Source organism: Poecilia reticulata, linkage group LG6, assembly GCF_000633615.1.
Source record: "Poecilia reticulata strain Guanapo linkage group LG6, Guppy_female_1.0+MT, whole genome shotgun sequence".
NCBI lineage: Eukaryota > Metazoa > Chordata > Actinopteri > Cyprinodontiformes > Poeciliidae > Poecilia > Poecilia reticulata.
The window spans coordinates 6,753,307-6,755,885 of NC_024336.1; the positions used below are offsets into that span (position 1 = coordinate 6,753,307).

The following is a 2,579-nucleotide window of genomic DNA, read 5'->3' on the forward strand; positions in this document are numbered from 1 at the left end:
ATGTCATTCTCACCCTATATATCATGGTTAGAGTTCGTAGAACGTAAAAGAAACTTCTCATACTGTACTACATGTGGCCGTGGTGATGTTGTGGGGCCACATTTCTTCCCACTCAACAGCTCTCCTGACAGCTATGGACCCGTGGCGGACGGGCAGCGGTCAAGGAGCGCAGACCAGTTGTCACCGAAGTGACAGGCGACAGCTGAGTGCATGCATCTGGAGAGGGGGCAGTGTCCACACTCCCGCAAGCCCGACGGCTCAGAGTTTTTTTTTTTTTTTTTTTTGTTTTGTTTTGTTTTCCACCGTCAGGCTATGAAGTTCTCACGGCACGCGCACGGAAAAGTGATACGTGTCTCTTTGGAAACGTGCTGCGTAAAAGCGCACGGCGAGGGACTGAGAAACCAGCAAGAGGCGTTTTTGAGCATATGCAAAACAGAAAAGAAGTACGGTATGCATAGTATGATATGATGATGTAAAGTGTTTATGTTTCCACGTCAATAAAGAGAACTAAACGCTTTTCATCTGTTTGCCATTTAAGTATGACCGTTTATTTACGCAGACAGCAGGGAATTGATCAAACTGGTCCACTCACCAAGTACAGAGTTCAGTCGCAGCAAACCGAGTATCCAGAGCCAATACTCCTGGTGAAGCGGAAGAAGATTGCAGAGGGTGTCATCAGGATTAGATGCAAAGTCCAGGAAGAAAATTTAAGAGGAGGGGGGTGGGGGGGAAAGGGGAACCACAGCTCCGCTGGGATCGAACAAAGAGCCTGTGCAAAGCGATACGCTGAAAACCCAGGAACTGGCTGCTCTGGAAAGGGGCGATGTGACTTTACGCGCCGTCACCGCATCGCAGTCGCTTCAGCGGGGCACGGTGGAATCTGCGCCGCTCCTCCACGGTCACAGTGGAATGACATTAGTGTTCCTCCCTGCCTATTGGCTTAAACTAGAAGCCCCCACCGCTCATGGAGAGACGGACCAGTCTCAGCAGCACAGTGGACAAACACTCCCGAGAGTTTTAACTCTTGATGCTGCTGCTGCAGGGGGGGGAGTGGGAGTTTGTAAGACTCTAAAAAACTTCTTAGTCACTATTGCTGGTTCGGTTCATCACTTATTTTGTGATAACGGTTTAATTTGTTCATGCAATTAAGATTCTAACAGCCTATGTAGAATAAACAGTGAAGACACTGAAATTGATAATAAAAAAAAAAAACAATAGGTTGACTACCAAGCATGTAAAAGATCAACTGCAACAAACCATCTTTCAAATTGTTCAGGAAGTACTATTATGAATTCTAAATATAATGTAAAATAACCAATAAAGCATGATATTGATCACAGAACAAAGCATGGAATTGGACTTGAGTGACCTGCCATTGAATTTGTTTCAGTATCAGGACCGATACAGATGTTCATATCGGATCGGTGCATCTCGAATTACAATCACAAACTTCAAATGTGCAAAAGAAAAGAAAACCAAAAAAAAGAAGAAAAATGTCACCCTGAAGACTGTAGCTTGTATTTCCATTTAGCTTGAGTTAATAATTTGTAAATCGACCTTATAATTTTACAGTTAGTCTTTTGGGGGTATTTCTCCAGCACCCCTACATGCCATGTCTTTGCAAAGCAGCTTAAGCTCACTGAGATGGCTTGAAGAGACATGCGTTAGTAAGTTTTCCTAGGCATTCTTAAGTGAATGTTGGTTTGGACTTTGACTAGGACATTCTAACATATGGCACATTTTTTTCCCCAGTTCTTTGCAGAAAAGATTAAGCTTAGTCTGATTATATAGAAACCATACACCACCTTTTTGTTGCCCTGTCTGTATGTTTAAGGCTCTCATCCAAATGGATGGATAATCTSCACTCCAGCATTAATTCTTGCACAGCCTCTTACTGGTTCACATTCTTAATAATAAACAATGTTGACAATGTAAAAAATAAAACAAAAACATGTTTAACGCCCCCTTCCCAACCACTTTGAAAGATTTAAACAGTATGCATTTATTTTGCAAGCCGTCATCGGGCTCAATTTTTTGTTGTTGTTTGTTACTTAATGCACATCTTCAGCAAAATGTAGAGATGTGATTTTTTTTAATATTCTGTGTGGTTGCTGTGACACCATTTCAACATTCTCTGTGTTCTCCCATGTAACACAACTCCTTTTCGATGCGTAGAATGAAAGGTAAGTCTATATGTATTGAAGTGAAAAGAAGCTACATGTCCATTGAGTYACACAAAATGCAAGGGGACGATCAAAGATTTGAAAAGAACAACAGCTATTAATCAATGATGCAGGACCACAATACGCACAGAGACTTAAGTTACTGAGGCTCGTGTAAAAAAAATAMAATAAAAAAGAGTAGCTTTCTGTGTTCTGAACATCCATGTGCCGACATCCTTCGCCAACAAAGACATGTTTTTCCTCTAGTAAACCATAAAAGAGAGAGCCAGCCATCTGCAACCCAGATAAGGGATCTCCGTAACATTAGGAGTGACAGCAAGCCCACAAACAATTGAGCCAAATCTGGATCGCTCGTCCGTTTTTGAAATTAGGATCTTAAATTGCTTGTGAAATCCG

The 2,579-nt window shown here is 42.0% G+C and overlaps 1 protein-coding gene across 1 annotated transcript in view; it reads right to left on the reverse strand.

Annotated features, from left to right (window-relative positions):
* prickle1a (prickle homolog 1a) overlaps positions 1 to 964 on the reverse strand; it is a 29,688-nt gene extending 28,724 nt beyond the window's left edge. The window contains exon 1 of the mRNA XM_008411013.2: positions 593 to 964. The gene's annotated coding sequence lies outside the window, so the exon portion shown is untranslated. The remainder of the gene's footprint in view (positions 1 to 592) is intronic.
* Between the last annotated feature and the right edge of the window lie 1,615 nt (positions 965 to 2,579).